Source organism: Rhipicephalus sanguineus, chromosome 4 (assembly GCF_013339695.2).
Source record: "Rhipicephalus sanguineus isolate Rsan-2018 chromosome 4, BIME_Rsan_1.4, whole genome shotgun sequence".
NCBI classification, from domain to species: Eukaryota; Metazoa; Arthropoda; class Arachnida; order Ixodida; family Ixodidae; genus Rhipicephalus; species Rhipicephalus sanguineus.
Window position 1 is genome coordinate 185903057 of NC_051179.1, and position 21618 is coordinate 185924674.

General features: G+C 47.5%; 1 long non-coding RNA gene across 1 annotated transcript in view; it reads left to right on the top strand.

Moving 5' to 3' along the window:
* The first annotated feature begins 1137 nt into the window (after nucleotides 1-1137).
* The window catches only part of LOC125758158 (uncharacterized), a 55774-nt gene continuing 35293 nt past the window's right edge, over nucleotides 1138-21618 (top strand). Inside the window, exons 1-2 of the long non-coding RNA XR_007415914.1 lie at nucleotides 1138-1196; nucleotides 18228-18297. This is a non-coding gene — a long non-coding RNA (uncharacterized LOC125758158). The remainder of the gene's footprint in view (nucleotides 1197-18227; nucleotides 18298-21618) is intronic.

Below are 21618 nucleotides of genomic sequence, written 5' to 3' on the forward strand. Positions count from 1 at the left end.
GTTCCTGCTGCGCAGTTTTTCTGAAGATGTTCCTATAAGAAGATTCTAAGATAATCTGGAAGGTTCCCAGACATTAGGGCGCGGCTTGCGCAAGGCGGCGGCTACGCGTGCAACGGACTAGTTACATAAAAATGACAAAAAGAAGAGCGCGTGGCAATAAGATTGATCCTTGTGTCGTGCTGATAAATGGTTGAGGCAACAGCAGGGTGCAGAACAAGAATGCACAACGTTTTATTGCATGCGCCGTGTTTATACCTTGGTAGATGTACACTGCGCATGTGCGATGCCGAATGGGCTGTAGGGGAAGAGCACGTGCCCGGTACAACCTTGACCACTCACAGTCGTGCCCCAAGTGTGGTCATGACTCATGCTTTTTGACCGCATGCTCTGGCTGTGCCCAGCCCTTAACGCATCTCTACCCATCGCGAAAGAGCAATGGGAGGAATCCCTAAAGAGCAGTTATCTCCAAGCCGTCCAGAAGGCCCACGACACCGCGGCGGGACTTCGACTTCCGGTCCCATCGTGGGCGGAGCCACCAACTTCATCTTGGGGGGTCTCCGACTCTAGATCTGAGTTCCTCAGGACTGAAGTAAAGTTCTTGTCATGTCATGTCCCTAATTAATTAGTTGTAATCCTAAATCTCTTAGCTGTAAAGGGACGCTATGCGCCTAGCAGCCAACGCAACTAAAATGTATTGCAGTAACGTTGAACTCTGGGTCAGTTTGTACATAACGCTGAAAGAATAAACCATGGAGTGTAGGAGATGACGGACAAAGATGAGAAGTGCCACGCACAATGACTGGATCGTTGTGTGTTGCTTTCTATCCTTTGTCCTTTTGACTGGTTTATTCTTTCAGTGACTAAAATACATGGTTGACATTGGTATGTGGTGGTAGAAACATTTATTGCCAGTGTGTGAACGTAGGAGCCGAGCCCCTACATGGCACGTGGGTGCTCCGTCAGTGTGAGGAGGCATCGATCAGGTCATATAGGAACTGGTGCAGACATTTAAAAGTTACACGGTTGCGTGTTGATCGTCTTGATTTTTTTACCTATATGTGCAAAATTAATATGTGAGTCGTAATTAAGAATTACCACAAGTCTAGTTCGTCCTTGTCTCTTGCAGAGATGGTATCGGAAATGGAGGAAGCTGAGGCGACTGACAATCGTGCAAGCGGACGACCCTCCAGCGCAAGGTAGGTTTGCTTTACGAGTTGCTTGGCAGTTTAGCTTCTTTCCATGGCACAGGAAAAGGGAAAACATATTTCGGCGTGGACATACATCTTCTGTTAAAAGACAAATGCAGGCCCGTAGCCAAAAGGGGGGGGGGGACTAGCCCCCCCCCACCCGCCCCCGAAGTTTTGGCGAAGTAGGTGTCATCATTAAAGGGGTACTGACACAAAATTTCGCGGCCGAGATAGCCTGCTGGATCGATTCCCGTGTACGTGCGTGTACCATCTGCGAAATATCGACAGCGAATAAAGCTTGGAAGGTATTTTATATGAATATTGAAGTTCGCGTGCGCGATCCAGCATTATAGGCCGCACCTGGTGCATTGACACCCTCGGAGGTGACCCGAGGTGACCCCCCCTACTTCCCCTACGTAATCATTTCAGCCGGTAGAAGTTATGATGACGTCGTAGCCGCCATTTCTGTTTTGACGCGCTTCCCGACGAATCGCTCCTCGCCAGCGGGTCAAACCTGAAGTGATTCGCCACGTCGAAAATTCCTTCCATCCCCGCCGCATGAAAATCGTCGCCATCAGACGACAATGAGCCCGACGACAACAGACCGCGCGGAAATGCGTCACTGTTCTGTGTGCTCACGTGACCGAGCGTTTCACTCGCTAGGTGGTGATAGTTGCACCCGGCGGCTTGTCGTTTTTGAAGCTCTGTCAAACCGAAACTGAGGCTGTGTCGGTAATGAGGAGCTTGTAATTAATTATCTGTCGCGCGCTGCAGCAAACGATGTGCCGTGTTATGACTAACAGGCCCCCAGCAACACATTGCAGCAAAAAAACGCGGGGCAAAAATTTTTGTGTCAGGACTCCTTTAAAAATAAATAACAAAAATAGGTGTTATTCTCCAATAGCTAAGGTTTTCAGCAAGTGGGCTCCCCCCCTCCTCGAAGCAAATTCCTGGCTACGGGCCTGGCAGTAAGTAAATAAAGAAAGCACACATTTCAGTAAAGCAATGAACGGACTAGTTTGTGGACGTTCACGGTTCTGCTGTACTACGCTGTCATAAAAGTGCAAAAGGAAGAGAAAGCGGACGGACAGAACTTGCTTAGAGTAACGGTTTTATGAGGCTGAATTTTTGTCTTTATAAATGAATACTAAAATCCTAGATTTGTGTAAACTGTAAACACAGTTGGTTGAGCACGGTTGCTTGCGACACTAGTTGGCGTGTGGTAGTGTGGAACAGTGCTAGTTCCGGATTCATAAGGGTTACTTTAAAAAAATCTTCTATTCGGGTAATTACGTTATCGTTAAAATTAAATCCAAAGTCGAGTATTGGCCTCGAGGAGTTACGGAGTCGCCCTCTATCGGACGCGCCTCGATTGAGTGCTAGGCAGGATACCGCCGGCGCGCTCCCCATAGGTTTTGCTGTCGGCGCTCTACAAAAACACCTCGCGGAAGCCCTCCAGGGCATTTCTGTAAGTACTTTCGTAATGAACTGTGTTCTTTAATGTCAAAATAATCATTTTCGACGAACTGAAAGCACAAGATAGTCTACAGTCGCTGTCTTTTTGCAGAAAATCGAGCACCCGCTTCACGCTGTCACCGCGTTGGAGACCCCTGAACCGGCTTCTTGCGTGAAAGGTAGTCACTCGCTGAGTGCAAAGTATGTGAAATATCTCGTTAGAGTAGACTGCCTGTATAACCAAACGGAGCATAACAGAAAGAAGCCTCAAGCCAGCGATCGCACGGGTTCGCGACGACTGACGGTGCCTCTGCATGTATGAGCGTCTGCATGTATGTTCGTACTGATGGTTTCGCTTTTGCTACGAGCGCGTTTTGGCACCGCGCTGTTAACTTTAGGCCGCAAAACATGAGAATTTGTGAGTAAACAAACAACTACTGTTGCGCGGACGCTATCAGAGCAGTTCAAAAACAATTTCCTTACAACTGCGGCTTCGGTGCGCATGGCAACTTTGTGATCTGCCGTCCCGACGATTCAGTGTTTTTTTTGTTTTTTTCCGGTCTAAATTCGGGTACGTTTTAATGTCATTTGACAAGTTGTCTCGCACTGCGTATTGATCGGTCTTCTCAGCGGGCAAATGCCGCTGCTTCTGTTTCTTTATTCAGCGCATTTGTTTCGTTTGGTGCTCACACAAAACGTGAGCAAATGCGACGCCTTTTTTTAATGCTCCTTAATTATCGTTCCGTTTGCATTCCAGTGAACTTACCGGTCTCTGTCATCAACAAATTCATAGACCAAAGCTTCACCACTTCGAGTTTGCTGGTGGAAGAAGAACCAGTCTACGAGATCGAGCATGTAGTAGCATGCGACGCCTAGGAAAAGAAAGAAAATACAGTAACGTTTGCCGGACTTGTTCTGCAAACGTCTGCTGTGAACTAGGACCCACATGAACTTGAAATAGCGGTGAATAAAATAGAAATTATTGCAGCAACCAGCAGCCACAAAACAGGATAGTAATTATTTGGCGAGTACCCCAGCAATTTTGGCAGCAGTGTCATGTCTAACGCCAACAGGGTGGCATATTTCCCACGTAAATAAATGAGGCTCCAAGAAAATACATGGGGTTGGCCGGCGGGCCGATCACGGAGGCAATGCAAAATTTATGTAGCTTATGAAGCAATGCATGCCTCATCAAATGGGAAGGTTGCCCGCCGGCGTCCCGCGTCGGCGGCGTCAACACGAGTGATGCAAAAAATAATCGTCACGTGATGGTGTCACCATATGACGTCATCATGACGTCACAGATCGCCAATATATGTAGCGTCATTATGACGTCACATAATGTGACGTCACATGATGACGTTTCACACGTCATGGTCGCTTTGCATTGCCTCCGTGATCGGTCACGGAGGCCGTGCAAAACAGCGTTAGGCTCCGAACGCTTTTGGAGGGGGGCGCGGGAGAATCAGTACATCGACTGACAAGAAGAAGATGGCTTTCGCCTTCTAGTCATCTGTAACGAATGCATAAGGGACCCTGTGCGTTTTTTTAATTTAACCTATCTAAACAATGACTTGCGCATCTGCAGCCGATTTTGTGGACGCTGAGCACGGGGCCGACGATCAAGAGGTCGCATTGGAGGGTTCTGAGATGGCATCGCACGTGGTAAAAGGTAGCGCTTTTACCATCCTGTGGCAAGTAAGCATCATTTGCCGGCGAGAAGCGCGCGCGCGCCATCGTCTCAGTGCGCGCTGTCTGCTACTCACCGAACATCGCAGGCCCAACGCAGCAATAAAAGTCTTCGTCGCGGAAGTGCTTGTTGCACACAAGACTCGTAGCGGATGGCTACTTGCCGGTTCTTAGCTTTAGAACCCATGCTTCACGCTGTTCCTTGTTCCGCGGTTACCAGTGCAGGCTGACACTCGGCTCCTTTGCGTAAGCGCGGCACTGCGGCACCGAGCGGTAGAGCCCCATGTTTGTCGCCTTCGGAGGCAGCCACTCTATTACAATGGTTTCAATTGAGTAGAAAATGCGAGAAAACTTCCGAATTTGAACAGACCGCAGCGCATGTGGGACTTGAAACTTGTTTTCAAAGCACGCGACAGCGCACCACAAGCAGCCGACGCGGCCGCTGAGACCACGTGATCCTGCCAAGCACGTCACGCCGACGGTGGCGCCGGCGTTTCCAGTGGTGGGCCTCGAGGCCAATAACTTAGGGAGGCAAGGGAGGCCACGCCCAAAGGACCTAAGCGCGGCAGCCGATTAGTTCCGCGACTAAAGAAATAGTCTTGGTTAAACAATTTCGTGCTTCTAAAACGCGTACCCATATGAAAAAGTTACATTTCCAGCTGGATTATTGAATCGGAAATCTTTGCAGCTATAAATACTTCTGCTTTGATAGTTCAGCTATAGCACTATAACTCAACTTGCAGTGGGTGAATCTTCAGCTGGAATACGGCCGAATTCCAAGCGGAAACTGACAGAGTTCCTGTGGATATTCATCAACTTCGAGCTGAACTATGGAACCGAACGTCTTCCAACTCGAAAATTTCCGGTTCAATAATCCAGCTGAAAATGGAATTTTTATTTGTTATGGGTAGGTCTGGTGTACACCGTTAATGGGGCGTGTGTATAAAGGGCACGAGGACGAGAAGGAACACGGCATCACGCTAGTCCTGTGTTTCATTGCTTCGTCCTTGCAACGAAACTGTTATTTTAGTTCTTTTTTAATGTGGTGCCGATAATTCATGGAGCACCGTAAAAACAATCATTCCAACGAAAACGACAGGTGACGCCCACGCATTACGCGATATTCCTGGCGCGCATCGTGTCAGCTTGACCTGGAATTATTCGGGGCTCAGCCACGGACACCCGACGCGCGTCGATATATAGGAAGAGCATGGCCAGCAGTAACTTATTCGATTTGTAGCAGCTTGACCAAAAGTAAGGCTGCTGATGTCAGAAGTGTCACGGTAGGGAGGCAAAACCCGGTGGAGATTTCATCCCCCTGTGTGATGTAGTGTCCGGCGCATTCATGGGTGTAGTTGTGCTGTCGGGACAGTTCAGGCTGCCGATGAGCCGAGGAACTTGGAGAAGCTGCCATCGTCAAGGCCTGCACTTCGCTTGCGTCGAAGGTAGTAGGCCGTGCGAAGAATATGCAGTGCATAGGCCTTGAGGCATAACGTGAGAATCGAGCGCGTCTTCCCTTTGCGCCTCGTGCCCCAGCTAGCGCGTAGTGCCGGCGCGCGCAGCTCGATCGTCGGAAACCGCCGTTAAACGGCAGCATGACGGCCGAAACCTTGGCGAAAGCCATGCTTCTCCGTCCCCGGCGTCGCACATCGCGCTAGCTTACGTCATTGTGCCACGCCCGTCCTCGTTGGCCGCCAGTGACAGCCCCCTCTCCTCCTGAGCTTGCTTCTCTCTGGATCTTGGTGACTTTGGTCACCGCGGGCAGATGCTTCTCTCAGGCCTGCAGAGAGAGGTTCACGCGCTGCCTGAGCAGGCGACCTCGTCCGTGCACTCGGCGGCTCCCTTTGTGTGATAGCCGTAGCGCCGCAGGCAAGCGTACCTGACCGGTCTTGCGGAGTTACCCTGTACATCTCGCAATCTCGTGATCGACCCGCTGTGCTGTATGATGGGTTAACAGTTACCTCGTGTTTGTAGACAACCTGCCTCGAGTGCCTTTTCTGCGACGTGTCGAAGAGTCGACGGCCCCGGCCCGAGCACGTCTTTGTGCACTGTGGCGGTGGAGGTACGTCGCGTCCCCTCCTAGTCGTGCCCGTAGTGTAGGCTTCTTGCGAATCTATCTTGACAAACATGACATGTCAAATTGCAATTGACAACGGAAACCGGTGCAGTTTGGCATAATAGACAGGCTGTGTGCATCATTATGATGTTGTGGTTGAGAGAAAGGCCATGAACGTAGCGTGTGTTAGCGCGGCACATAAAAGGAAGGAACACGACACAGACTTTGAGATAGGTAGCGCCTACCTATCTCTACGTTTGTGTCGTGTTCCTTTGTTGTATGTACCGCGCTACTACACGCTACGTTCATGGATGACAAACTCGCCCGATAAAGCAACCTTTCTGAGAAACACCATTACTCTCAAATACTGGCTTAAGCGACCCGATATCGATGTGAGGCGGCTAGCAGACGTTGTCGGCGGATTTCGAGAGGGGAACAATAAGGCCAAGTCTGAACAGTCACAGATGAGGGAGGGGTGCGCAGAGAGGAAATCGAGGATCACCTCGTAAGGTCTTTGTGGCGATCGGCTGTACATAGCCCGATGTGAGCAGCTGTTTGACCATCGGCAGCACGGACAACCGTACTTGATGCTGGCGCCAGAACTATTTTTAGCTTTCCACGAAATTGAGCACTCACGATGGAGTGTAGAATACAGCAGTCACAGGTGCACCAACCTGTATGCCAAGTGGGTTCTGTTTAGTGGGGATTGTCAACAGATTATTTTATGTTGGTTACAACTCAGCGCCACGTGCAGGAGTTGCATTGGCTAGTTTTACAGCGGCACTGTTATGATGTTACAACAGTGCCGTAGGAGTCCGCCGCCGCCGGTGTGCGCAACCGCTATCGCGAGAAATAAGAAAAAAAATAAATAAATGTCCAGGGTTGGATGGGACTTGAACCGCGTGTCATAGTGGGTGCTTCCCTACTTCACAAAACGTGTTATGGCGTAGTGGGTACCGTGCATGTGTACTAAAATTCGGCAGATCCCACGTACCGTGGGAGTCGATGTTATGCGAAGCATGCGGCGGGTAGGAGACTGTGGCGTAACTTTTTTTACTGAGCGACACGTTACAAAATGACGCTAACGATTTGTATAAATTTTATACGCACACATATATATGTTGAAGTGCCGCATATGTGTTATATAACCAGTTGTTTACGTTTGGGTATGCAACGTGGGTATTACCAACACCAGAAGCAGTAAGCTGATATGTAGTGCTTATACGTGTCCCGAGAACGCACGCACGTTTCACGAACCCGTGTACATGTGTGCAAGAAGTTCTTGACAGTTCTTGAACAAGGGCATCATCACCGTGATCAGTGAGCACCAGCAGCTGGTCATGACTTGTTATAGGATCTGGTCGTGATCGTGGTGAAGAGGGGTCCATGTGTAGTGAAGTATGTCGTATAGTAGAGCTGTTGGAATTCGTGGATGCCGCGGTCATTTCGTCGACACATTGTCTGTCGACAGAGCCGGCGACATGTCGGAACCTGAAGCCGCCCACCGCGTTGGTAAGGTATAGGCCTTCGAGGCTGGTAGGCCTGGATAGTGCTACGTAGACCAACATGAGTGGATGGTGTTTGTCGTATTCGTAGACTACCTGGGCGTATGTGGCCTACGTAGCCTAGTCTACAAAGCGGCTGTCAATCAATCTGGCATCATCCTCGGTCACCATGAGGCCATCGCCCAACCTCGTAAGAAATGAAGAGGACACTGCGCCGTTCTGGTGGACGAAGTGCACTTTACGGTGCGGTGATGTGAATATCATACGTAACTTTCATTCATGTATTCGTCCGGGGTCGAGCAATGCTTCAATATAGCTTGCGGAATCATAGGAATACAAATTTAATGTATATTAGACTGCTACAAAAGCGGAGCCAGCACTGGAGCCACAGACTTTAATCTGATATGATGCCTGTATCGTAGGAGTGCACATCGTAGGAGTATCACGTATTGTTTATTGCTTTTCTGTAAAATTAGATAGCAAGCACCACAACCACAATTGACGTTGCACCGATATTACGCCTGCGTCGGCTGTTTTTCCAAACCATTTTATAGACCTGGCGTGGCTCAGTGGTAGAATACCTGATTGCCACGCAGAATGCTTGGGTTCGATTCCTACTGGGATCCTAATTTTCATTATTTCCATTCGCTGAGTCAACGCTGCCGATGCTGGTTTTCCTTAACGCTTTAGCATTTAAGTAACCAATGTCTGTTCTCGCCATTCCTGGGTAGATATAAACTGTCAATCACCTGTGGCGCATACCCGTACACCGCGGCCCATGGTAAATGGGTATGTGCCACACGTGTCTAGTGGAAAGGGTTTGACGACGTACGCGACAGGATTTTAACGTTATTCATGTCATGACCCGGCAATCATATTCGTCAAATCCTCTTACCCTCGCATGCAAATTTTGGTCTACACCAAGTTAAGGAGGCGATCATGAGAGCGCCCAGACGTAGGCGGCTAGATAGATAGATAGATAGATAGATACGTAGATAGAAACGCTCAAAGTGCCAGAGGTTCGCTAAGAAATGCTTCGCATTTAATATCAGTTGCCCCAAGAGAGTTTGGAACGGGCTCTAGAAAGGCCACCCTTCGAGCTCTCGCTGTGACTGGCGTTTTTTTCGGATGGGAGCTTCGTTGAAAGGTCGGGAGAATGGTCGGTGGCGGAGCTAGAGGGAATGGAGACTGATGGCGTTGGGGTGAAGGCGAGAGGATTTGGCGAGGCTAATTCGGATGCTCTTGAGAAACTACGTGGTCTCAGCTGAAGTCACATAAACGAGGATGGCCAGCTGAATTAGAGTAGTGCGCGAAAGTGGTCAATGGCGAAGAATTCCAGTGGTTTTTGCCGCGGTAGGAGATGTGACCGATGCGGTGGCAGTGAAAAAATATCATTGACACTTCTCCATGCAGGTGGATCCAGAAACCGGGAAGGGAGGGCTGACACGGGACCATATGGAACTGCAAAGCTTGGGGGAGGGCCAAATTTGAGGCTGGGCCAGAGGGAAAACTTGGGGTGGTACAATTGGAATATTTGGGGTGCGCCAGAAGGAGAGTATTAGGGCGGGTCAACATACCGATATCTTCAAATTTGGGGTGGGGTCAATCAGACGTTGAGGGCAGGTCAAAAAAATTGCGGGCAGTTTGCACTAAGTCGCGCAGAGCTTGGCACAGCGAAGCGCGGGCCCGTCGCCGCTCGTATGCTCCATCGACCGACACGTCTATCTTCAATGTGCGCGGCTTCGTCATCGGTCTCTATTTCTCTTTCTCGTTCTTTCTGTGCTATGCTTTACTCTCTCCCCTCCTCCTTTCCCTTCTCCTCACCATCACATCTCTCCTCCTCACGCTCACTTCCCTTTCCCACCCCTTGCTAAATTATACTATACGTGGCTATGCTATGCTCCGCCAGCGTGCCTGGCTAGCCGAGTGGTTAGGACGCTCGCTTTCGGATCGAGGGTACGCGGGTTCGAATGCGGCGTCGTGAAGAATTCTTCTTCGGCAAGAATTTTTCTCCTTCCTTATATATCTTTCTTTCCGTCTCTCTTTTTTTCTTTCTCTCTCTGTACTCGTTCTCATGGTTATTACAGGCCACGCCGTGGCGGCGAGTAGTGGGTATTGTCCAAATTCTGTGGCGCATACCCGTTCATGATGATGATAATTTTCGGGCGCGGTCACACACTTTACGTCGAGCTAGAACAGTTTTGCTGTTAATATTGGAGGTGGGCCAATTTCACTGTGATGCCTCCGTATATATAGACAACTCCTGGGGACGTTTTGTGTAATTTTTTTTCAGCGGAACAAGCCGACATAGCCGTGATATGACGCCGCGGCTTAACCGCAACGCAAGACGATGGACCAGCGGCCTCGACGTTGCCATCGACAACCACAACGTCGTCGCTCGAGTCGACATTGGCGCCGACAACTCTGTCATCAGTGGGCTCTTCGCTATGAAGTGGAAGTTATAACCGCCTGGGAAGGCCCCGAAATCAGGACCGCTGGAGGCCATCTAACAACGCTGACTGGAGTCTGCACAGCAAAAGTCATAATCGGTAAGCGCACTTATCCTACGAGCTTCGTAATCCTGCAGCATTGCTCCAGGGATGTCATACTTGGCATGGACTTCGTAAACGATCACGGCGCCGTCATCGACTTAATAGCCCAGTCGATAACGCTATCATCGGACAAAGTGGCACCGACGGATACGAACTCATGTCACCGTGCCTTGAACGAGCTCGAACATCAAGTCGCCATTCCGCCTCACTCCAGCATCATAATTTCCGTCGGCACCGGAAAATTTGAGAACATCGAAGGCGTCATCGAGAGTGGTCAGCGTTCGCTGCTAGACCGTGAATTTTGCGTCGCGAGAGGCAGTACTGGATTGCATGAAGAGAAAGAAAGCGCGATCCAATCAAGAATGCAAACACCTTAGCACGACTGTTGTGATAGCAACTGATGCTTCGCAGTGTGAGGAAAAGGCCGGTGTTGGAATTTTTTTCCACACACCTAGACTGGTCCTTTTCTGTAAGACTCCCTGATCATACACCAATATTTTTGGCAGAATTCTTAGCTGTCATTTTGGCCCTGCGTAAACTTCCCGTCTCCATAACTTCAGTGGCTATAGTAACCGATTCATTATCATTGTGTTCTGCTTTAACAACCCCAGCTGAATCACATACTCTGAGATTATTGCGTGAACTTGGTCCACAGCATTTGCGAAACCTGCGGTTAGTTTGGGTTCCGGGGCATAAAGGAATAATATTGAATGAAGTTGCGGACACTTTGGCAAAGGCTTCCCTTGCAGGCCCAGTCCTTGATCTACTTCCAGTTACGGCGTTCGTCGCTGCGGCCAGATTTAGAAAGCACGCTTTATCATTGCTTACTCCTAGTCTCGCTTCATCACCAGATTTTCAACACCTTCAGTTCCCTTGGAGCAGAAAATGGTGTAAAACAAAGCAGATAGAAGTAGCAATGACAAGATTGCGCTGTAGGATCCCAACTCTTAACTTATACATGCACAGAGCTGGTCTGGCGATCTCTCCTACATGTTCCTTTTGCAATGAGGCAGAAACAATCGAACATTTCTTGCTGGAATGCCGTCGTTTTTCCTCTCTCAGAAAACGAACCATCGAAATTGTAATGCGGCACCTTGATCTGCCAGTTACTTCAACTATACTGTTATCATAAGGGGCTTCTGTGCTGGGGCACTCGGACGGGAATATATGCAGTGCTATCGAGAAATTCATATGCGAGTCAAATCGTCTTATTCGACACATCAACCGCTAATAATGTTTAAATTGTCATAATGACATAAACAATTTGGCCATTTAGGAGGTTATGCAACATGGTCCAATCAAAAACTTAAATTCATTAAAAAAACGCTTAATTCTAATTGATACAGTAACGTCTATTAGCTCTTAAAATTTTCAGACTTTATGATCCGCCCGACTCTTGGCCGATCCCCCTGAGTGGGTAGGTGCCATCATCCAAGGAGCATCATCATCATCACCTCAGCAGGGGCACGACGATTGCATACATCGAAAAAATCGTGGCCGTCAGCGATGCGCTTGCCTTTTCAGATCCTGACGGCGCTACAACGACGACCCCAATACCTGAACCAACCTTAGCCGTCAATCCAAGTCTTCACGCTTCCAAAGAGCAACAACTCCGAAGCGCCTTCTGCAGCTTTACAAGTACTGTTTCTCGTCGTCACCAAGGGTTCGACGCACGCCACTTCCGAATCACCGTATCATAATGGAAGAAAATGCTCGTCCACTCCGTCAAACTCACTATTGAATTTCCACGTGAGAACAGGAAGCTACTAGGCGATAAGTCGATGAGATGCTACGCGACAACGCCATACAACAGTCAAAACGTCCGTGGGCATCACCGGAAAACTGAAGGCACCGACCTTTGATGGAGAAGGACGGAACCCCGTGTCTTTGTGTCAGTTACCGTCGCCTGAAAAAAAAAATCACGAAGAAGGAAGTATATCCACTCCCACGGAAAGACGACGCATTGGATCGATTCTGTAACGCAAAATAATTTTCGCCGATAGATCTGAAGACTGGCTTCTGGCAAACTGGAGTCGACGAGAGAGACCGAGAGAACATAGCCTTTGCAACGTCAGACGGACCGTTTGAGTTCAGCTTTATGCCTTTCGGTCTTTGCTCGGCGCCTGCGACGTTCCATCGCGTAATGAACACATTAATGGCAGGCTTGAAGTGGCAGAATTATCTCGTCTACTGGAATGGTGCTTCGAGCAATCAGGTCTTGTGGCCTAACACTAAAGTCGGAAAAGTGTCGATTTGCATAGGAAGAGCTTCGTTCCAAGGACACGTCATTAGCAAGACGGGAGTCCGCCCCGACCCACAGAATACAGTCGTTATCGCTGCTTTCCCGCCAGCTGCAGCGAGAAGAAAACAGTGCTCCGATTTCTCGGTCTGTGTGCCTACAGCCGTTTTGTCAAAGAACTTTTCCGGCATCGCCGAGCCACCCACTAATCGAACAACGGCATACGTCGAGTTCAAGTGGGAAATGCCGCAGTACGAAGCATTTCAAGAACTTCTGGTACATTTCGATGAAGGCGCCGATACAAAAAAAAAAGGTGACGCAAGCAGCGTAGTACTTGGCGCCGTGCTTGTAAAACGGACGGAACGTCGAGAAAGGGTCATCACTAGAGACCGGATTTCAGGCAAATGCCTATTTTGTTCCTGGCGCTCCTATCGCGCCATTTTGATATATGAGTATGAATTAGAGGTTAAGAATGGCTTTTATAGCGTTTTTATAGTGCCTATAAATGCCTATTTCTGGCGTTCGTGCCTAAATGATTACCTTATGATGCCTATAAATGCCTATTTTCAAAATTGGCGCTTATATAAAGGCCATATAGCCTCAAGTTTCGCTCCGGGGTGCTGTTTGAGACCGTTATTCATGTGACCGCGTAATAATGACTGTTGGGAACTATGGGTTTCAACCTAGTCCTCTAGTTCGATCAATCAACAATCGCTAGCAGCAGCGAAGCGGGACACGCCGGCGAGCATTCGCCCCAGCGCTGACATGGCCCGAGCGGTTGGCGATGCGAAACTGTGGAGAGCCGTCAGCGGAAAGGAGAGTGAAGAGCAAAAAATGGAAGAACAATGTGATGTGCACGCAGCTTTTGTTTTGTTTGTAATTTACTTTTTAAGCTGTTCACTGCAGTAGCGTAGCCAGAAATCTTTTTCAGGGGGGGGTGACGTGGGGGACAACCATACATTATATATTTTCGTGCACGCGTTTGTATGTGTGCGTGTATATACACACACGCAAAACTGAGAAGTTTCGGGGGAGGGGGATGTTGACACCCCCCCGCCTGGCTACGCCAGTGGTTCACTGCCATGGGAGAAATTGGCTCTACGCAATTCGACCCGGCCAATAGGAGGAATCCCTCCCTTCTGGTCTTTTAGCAACCTGGATGTCTGATCCTGCTCTGCACTTCTCAGTCATGCTGGAAGGACACTCAGGAGTGTGTTAATTCGACAGTGGGCTTTTGACTCACTCTGCAGAACACAGGAGTGCGAACCGTGCCGGACAAAACACGCTATGCTTAAATGTTGGCGCCTTTGTGCCATCTTTAGCAATAACATTATTGTTTTCCTGTCGTAGATAGAGGTCGCGCACGTCATCGTTTGAAATTATTTGCATTGATGTGAAAATTTATTCTGCCTATATTTACTATTTTCGAAGCCTAAAGCTTTGGTTTGTCTGCCTATTTCTGGTGCCTAAAACGAGCTTTTTTAGTGCCTAAAAATCCGGCCTCTAGTCATCACTTACGCTAGCCGGTCGTTGTCAAAGGCCAAAGCAAATTATTCGTTGACAGAAAAAGAATCCCATGCCATCATTTGGGCTACATCACTGTTTCGCCCCTCCCTATATGGCAGTTCCTTCAAGGTCGTGAGCGACCACCACGCTTTGTGTTGACTGCGAAACCCGAAGCACCCTTCAGGTCTACTAGCACGATGGAGTCTCAGACTTGAGGAATTTGACATTAAAGTCATTTACAAGTCCAGACAAAAGCACCGTGATGCCGACTGCCTATCTCGTGCCCCTGTCGATCTGCCGCCGCTGGACGACCAGGACGATGACTGCTTCTTGGGGCCCATAACAGCCGACGACTTCTCCTAACAAAAGCGATGTGATCCGGAACTGAGAAAGCTGACAGATTGCTTGGAAGGCAAGACGATCGTTGTCTCCAAAGTATTCAAGCGAGGGTTGGCGTCATTTTCTTTCAGAACGACGTCCTCCTAAATGAGTACTTTTCGCCGGCCCGAGTCCTCTTCGTTGTACCTTCAGCGCTGAGACCAGAAGTCTCTGAAACGCGATCGGTCTTTGCGCCTATTGCGTTTGCTTTGTCACGACTCCCTCACGGCTCCATCAGGTATGGTGTGGCGGCATATTCCGCGGACGCGCGCAGCAGCGTCTGTACCCCTGATATATCCTTCTCATGTATATCAAATATATCCTTCTCATCTACAGCCATCGACGGAGCCGTACACGCTTTTATATAGACGTCTTCTTATGTGCGCGACCGCACGGGTGCGGCCATGTTTGATAACCTGATCGCAGCTGGCCTTCCCCTAGCCAACGCATTGGGCCAGCGAAGCGGCAGTCGCCGTAACACAAGCTGGTTGCAGCAAGGTGCAAGTAAGCAAGTCACGTGTTTGCGCAAGAAAACATTTTTCTACGTGCAATCGCCTAAAAGTTGATAACGTTGAGACATTTGCGTTTGTTTTGTGCGTGCTATGCCAGAGCAATACGTGATATGTTTATTCTACTTCGCATTTATGTGCCTTGAATTGTTATATTAGCAAGCGCCAGTAGCTGGGGTTAAGGGGAGACCCTGCTTCTGAAACATGTTTTTTTTTTTTTGAGCATATCATTATAAAACATTCACAGCTTGATGTATTATTATGTGCTGATTTCAAACAATCACTTATTGTTGTAATGCAATATGTAGTTTTGAAACTATTAAATAGTTTTTGTATTGTTAGGAGCAGGCTTTATTTCTAAACTGTAAGACTTAACAAGCAAATCTCCATATCATAATAACCTGGAATGAATACTGTATGCAATAAAACAAGAATGGATCTTCTAGGCCCATTTGAACAAAAGTTATGGTACGTTCAACATTTGGCAAGTGAGCGATGTCGAGCTGGGTCAAACTGGGATCAAGCTGGGAATGTTCAACATACTTGTTCAAATGGCCCTAGAACATCCATTCTTGTTTTACTGCAGAGAGTAATAATTTCAGCTTATTGCGATATGCTGATTTGCTTTGTAACTCTCACAATTTATAAATAATAATAAAATCTTGCTCCAGCAATATACATTACATATTTGATATTTTGAAAACAGCATAGTGTACTAGAAAAAATTGCATATTTGAAATCAGGACATAAAAATACATAAGCTGCGAAAGTTTCACAAAAATGTACTCAAAAAACAAAGAAATACGTCTCTGAAGCAGGGTGCCCCCTTAAAAGTCAACATGGCAGCACCCATGCAGAACTCGCGCTTGCTATTCGCCCCCTGCCCTGACAGCAATAAATAAATGGCGAAATCAGCTGTCGCTTTGTGTCATCTCACGCTGTGGACAAAGCATCAGGTATGTTCTGCCTTTATTATTCATATCAGCTGTGTTTACTTAGCCACGCCTGCTAAGCCTTTTCTCCGAGAATTTGAGAATGAATCTTGAAAACACTGCAAAATACCGACGAGTACATTGCTCACGAAGCATCAACACGGAAATATAGAGCAAACAAAAGCGTAGGTTTCCAACCTGCGGGTGACACAGCGCACAACGACGACGGGATAAATTCGAAGTGGAAAGAAACCGCGTTCACAGGTGCCGCCATGTTTTTTTTTTTTTCGGCGCTACCGTCTGCTCGCTTTTACGTGCCCAACGCGCAGACGCTATGGCGACGGTGAGCAGACGACGCCGCGTGGACGGAGACATATTGAGCAGCGCTGCCAAAGGCCACGGTGCGGTGGCGCCATCTAGGTTGCATTGTACAAACCTGCTGCAGAAAATCGTCCATATGTATACTACCACTGTCGTCTATCAGCAACACCGACGAAAAATGCTGATCGATCATGCGCCCTCGCTTATGCGTGACGTACATCTGTTTGAAAATGCGGATATCTAAATTTTGTTTCGCAGCGCTAGCTTATATTGTAGGTGAGCAACTAAATTGCACGGAGAAATAAGAAGTGAGATTGAAGAGCGCTTTTGTGCGCGCCGGTCATTTCCTAACCAAAGCGCAGTGCTGATCGTGTTGATGATACAAGTTCACGTCGGTACTTTTAACGCGATAGTGTTAAATAGCTCGTTGCGCAGGAATTCCGGTGTCGGTGTCAGCGTCGTTGGTTGTGAGCGAAAATTCGAGAAATAAGCAAATATTAAAAACCTTCGGTTCGAATGAGAGTCGAACCCAGGCCTTCTTCGTAGCAAGCAGGTGTTCTACCACAGAGCCACGCCTTTGCTTGGAACCGCTTCGGGAAAAAAATCGGCGAAGCTTGCACTAAGCCGCGTAATGCTTGAAACAGCGCAACTGGACGATCCTAAAGAGTAATCTTGTTGCTTCTAGGTAGTTTCAATGTGTATGCAACGCTCCACGAAAGCAACAAATTTGACTTGCTGGAAATGGTCGCAGAACCAATCACGGTCTACCACGGCGGCCACAAAGCGATTATCACTACCATTACGCTAAAGTAATAATAAAACATGCCGCCTCCATAATTAGCATGCGTGGTGTTTGATACAGCTTCGCTGGGCATTCACGTTCGCAAAGCGGGATGGCGGCCAATTATTTACTTTTTTCGCGTACACTGTTGTGTGATAATGACAAAATGAGGAAATCGCCTCGAGTGCCGTATCCTGATATGCGTGTACTGGCATAACTGCACATCTGTCCTCTTTATCAGCTGAAAGAACGCACCAAGAACGATCTTTTAGATGTGAAGCAACAACCGGATCCTTCCGTAAAACACGTTGTAAAACGGTAAAACTTTCCGGATATCGATTTCAGTCATTTCGATCAAACGTCATTGGTCTGTAGATTGCGTTGTGCGCATAGCTGATGTATTCTCATGGTTGTGTATAGACCAGAATTTTCATCTCTCGCCGGGGGCAGCCATCTTTGGTGAGTGGCTACGGTGAAGTGGGACGGATGACTTCATAGAATCCAGCCTGTGCTTATCGTTTGGTGGCAGCCAGTTTTCGCAGTTCTCGCTCGCCTTCAGTTGTGACGTAAACAAACCCGCATCCCCCACGCTGGTCACTCCGATAGACGATAACTGGGTTCAAAATTATATATGCTTGCTCTGAACGTGGGTGCGAGAATAAAAATAATCTAGTGTATATATATAGCGTGCCGCTTTTTAAAATAAATTTGTTGGAAGTTCAGCGCTCTGTCTGCCTCTTTGTGCCCTCCGCATTTCTTGCGATATTTGGTCAAAGTTCACCAACAAGCTCCGTCGTTCACTATGTTGTAGAATTATTGTAAAAAGTGCTTAGGATAGAAATTAAACATTAACTTCATGTTACGATTTCTCTTTTCAGTAATGTTATTGCGATAAAACTAATTGGTTCTGTGGTCGCGTTTTCATGTAGACGCTTGACTACATGAGAACGGAGAATGTCGGCGTTTGACTGCGTATGACTATAAACGCGCGCATGTCATCTATAAAGGTATGCAATATTTAATATCATCTGCAATATAGGGATCCATGTTGTCACACTGCGCTCATCTTATGCTGAGTATACGGCCGCCGTGTAAACGTTGAAACATAATTTTGCAGGATCTCATTGTGTGGACGTCGTTCGAAACATGGGAGATGCGGCGCTCATCATCCAGTCAACATGGCGAAGGTACGACTGCGTGTTAAGCACTCTGTTTTCACCGCAGCAATGAAGCGAAACAACTTTACAGGGAAATATTCTTGAGCTGCAAATGAAGTTTGATGGGCTTCTGTATAAGTTCCATTAACGAGACCTGCAAATATAGGAGACACGTCGTGTGTGGTAATGACGAAAACTAACATGCACAAATATGAGCATATGAAACAAAATCCTTGACAACGACAACTTGCTCTCACGCACTAACGTCTTGCCCAGCCGGTCGAACACGAGGACGGTCCAAAACAGCTATAGTTTCTTCCTTTTCTTTACCGCGATGCCCTTAGGGAGAGAAGGCAAGACGAGGGATCATAAAAAGTCACTTTTGCCGCAAGGGCGAAGCAATGCGATGGCAATAAATTGGAATGTCCTATGAAATAAGGCTAGCAGTTGACTCCTTTTGCATCCAGCCTGGTGTAAATCAAGAAAACGCCGCTCGCTGCAGCGAGTGAATTAAGCGACCTTCGTGCTATCAATTCATCGCAAACCGAGCGGCGAGAGCAGCAGTACAAAGGTATAAGCTGTCTGCTGATCCCTCTAAAGATAAACGCTCGCGACCGCGCCCAGATGAGCAAAGCGCGGAGCCATGCAGCCGCCCTTTTCCTTCCCCATGGATTCGCGGGACGAAAGACGGCCTACTTGACCACCGCTAAACTCAAAGCGTTTGAACGAAAGACGAAAAGACACGAACGGGTGCGACGTTCGTGCGAACTAGCTCGAAGCCACACGTTGCAAAGACGGCTGGCCCGTTTCCTCTCCGCTAGATAAGCGTTCGTCACCTGGGCTAACACGCTTTCACTCGCACGTAGGACATACGGCGCGCGAGGCGATGTTATCGATGTGTACTTTATACGGAACATCACAGCGACGTCGACGGCAAGAACGCGCCGAAAGTGTCTACATAATTGATTGCGCAATAATAGGGCTTAAACCGGCTGACATGAACCCTGTCATGACCGCAATGTCTCAGGTTGTGAGATGGCATCCCAGGTTCAGCAACGTTGTTAACAGCGCGGATATACAGCCTATGATGCGGTGGGGGCCATCATGTCGCACAAGAAGTTTGTTTGAAAGGCCAGAGCTATGAGGATGGATCCACAACCACGCGAGGGAACCAGTCGGAAATCTCGGTGTAGCCACACTCTTAAAAAAAAAAGTTAGTAAATGGTTAGTAACTGCTTGCATTTACTAGTTTCGAGCGTATTTTACTACCTTCGCGAACTCTGTTTACTAGCCAGCAGTTAGTAAAGGTCGTAAAGTGCTGCCTTCACTAACCGGAAAGTTTACTTGGTGTTTTTAACTAAGTAACTACTAGCCACCCACGTTGCCAGATCTTTCGTAGGTGCGCAGTATACTTTGCCGTAATCGTGACGGTCTTTAGCAAAATTTAAACAAACTTTAATTTTATTGATTGCCTTGGAATTAAAGTTTCGTGCTACGTGATGGCACGCATATAAGCAAATATAAGGGCACACGATAATGTGTAGAAATTATAAAATATTCTGAATTCTATGGTTTCTAACCAGTACAATGTGTGCTATCCCAAAGTAGGAGCATAAATATAGTCTTCAAGCCGCTGCTAGAGTAGATATTGGCTACGTAAAAGTCTCTCTATTCTGTGTGTGCGCTTGCGCGTGTTCTCATTCGTGATCAATTCATGCCTCTATGTATGTTGCTGTGATGTGTACTTTTTTTTTATTGGCGCCAGTATGCCCTACGGCATAAGTTAAATAAAAAGAAAAAAAGAGTTCTTACCATGGTAATTACATGAAGTAATTAGCGGCCATTAGTTAACGTACGAGGACAATGCCACTTCGTTTTTTTTTAATCCTTGAGGTACTTTTGTAATACGATCATCTTGATATGGCAATGCACACACACATATAAAGAAAATAGGCGTAAACTTCTAATTGGCTAAATGTAGTAGAGTTAATACGGTTAGTAAGTTGCTAGCGCGGTTACTAACAAGTTCCAGGGCTGGGCAAAGATACTTTGAAATTGTATCGCGGTACGATACAAGATACTCAGGCAAGAAGTATTTGAGATGCAGATACAAGATACCGCAACGCCGATTGTATCCAATACGATACATTCCAATTGTATCTTAAGATACTTCGATACATTCGGAAATTTGTTATTATATATCTGTATATAAACGCCGATGCACAAGAATGTTCGCTTGAAAGTTTATTTACTGCGACCAATTTTGTTTCATTTGAATGGAATGTCTGTTAGTATCTCTAAAGTTTTGTATTACTTGCTGAAGGTATATTACTTTTGTTCTGAAACAACTTATTGGGGTTGCTTTAGCTGCTTACCATGACAGCTCTTTGTAGGTTTCGCTGGTAACGGTCTTTGCTTGCCGCTTTTGTAATTGGGTGGAGTCGATGCTCTGCTTGCGGGCCAGCTAGCGGGCTGCCATCTTCAATAAGAAGCATCCGCGCAATCCTGCAAATCCCGTTGTTAAGTTCTACCTTGGCCGTAAACGTATCACGGTTTTCGCAATACCCGATCACCAGACAGGTGTACATCAGCGAGAACGCTGGTAGCGACTTCCTTTGCGACGCATCTTGTTTACGTAGAGGACAAAAACCTGCAATTACTTTTATATTCCACTTATCTGCTGGTGTAAACCGTTCGTTAGCGACGTACTCAGTAATGCGCGATCTTCTAACAATTTTCTGTTATGAGAGAATATCTGCAGCCCAGAAAACGTGTCAGACGTGTTCTATAGTTGCACGAAGTGTCGCGGGACAGCGCCGCTATTCACACTATATTGCCACTTAAGCTCCGATTACCGGGTGATTAGTAACAGTAAAAATATTTAGAGAAGACTAAGAAAGAAAAAAACAAATATAACTAAGTAAAATAGATAAGAGGTTCTGTATCAAACACAGCGAATAAGCATAGTAACACGATACAGGAGGCACTCCCAAGAGCTAATAGTAATTTTTGAGTTTAACGTCCCACAGAACCACGATATGGTAATGATAGACGCCATAGTGGAGGGCTCCGGCAATTTCGACCACGTGGTGTTATAAAACTGAAATATAAGCACACGGGCATCGAATTGCGGCCGCCGCGACCTACTGGTTAGCAGTCAAGCCCCACAACCACTATACTCTGTTTCAGAAGTTCCGTGCAGCAATGTGGAAGGGTCGTGTAGCCTTGGCTCTGCTGCACGGAACTTCTGGAACAGAGTCTGGAACAGAGTACTCTGCTCCAGAAGTTCCGTGCAGCACTGTGGAAGGGTCATGTAGCCTTGGCTCTGCTGCACGGAACTTCTGGAACAGA